We start from the raw sequence: 235 nt of genomic DNA on the forward strand, positions 1-235 counted from the left end.
AGGCAAGCTGCACCAATCACATCGGTGTATCTGATATAGGCGGGGCCAGAGGCGAGCTCACCAGATGACGACAGTCTAATCTACCAGTAAGCTCCGCTGGTAGCTAAGTGTATGGGCTCTGGATACGTCACCCCTTGTGGTGCTGTGATTGGTTGTAGTGTTATCCAATTGTGTGCTGTAAGATTTTCAAATGCATGCTTGGTGCCGCCCCTCGAGATGGGCGACTTTCATTACT

Source organism: Etheostoma spectabile, chromosome 9, assembly GCF_008692095.1.
Source record: "Etheostoma spectabile isolate EspeVRDwgs_2016 chromosome 9, UIUC_Espe_1.0, whole genome shotgun sequence".
NCBI classification, from domain to species: domain Eukaryota; kingdom Metazoa; phylum Chordata; class Actinopteri; order Perciformes; family Percidae; genus Etheostoma; species Etheostoma spectabile.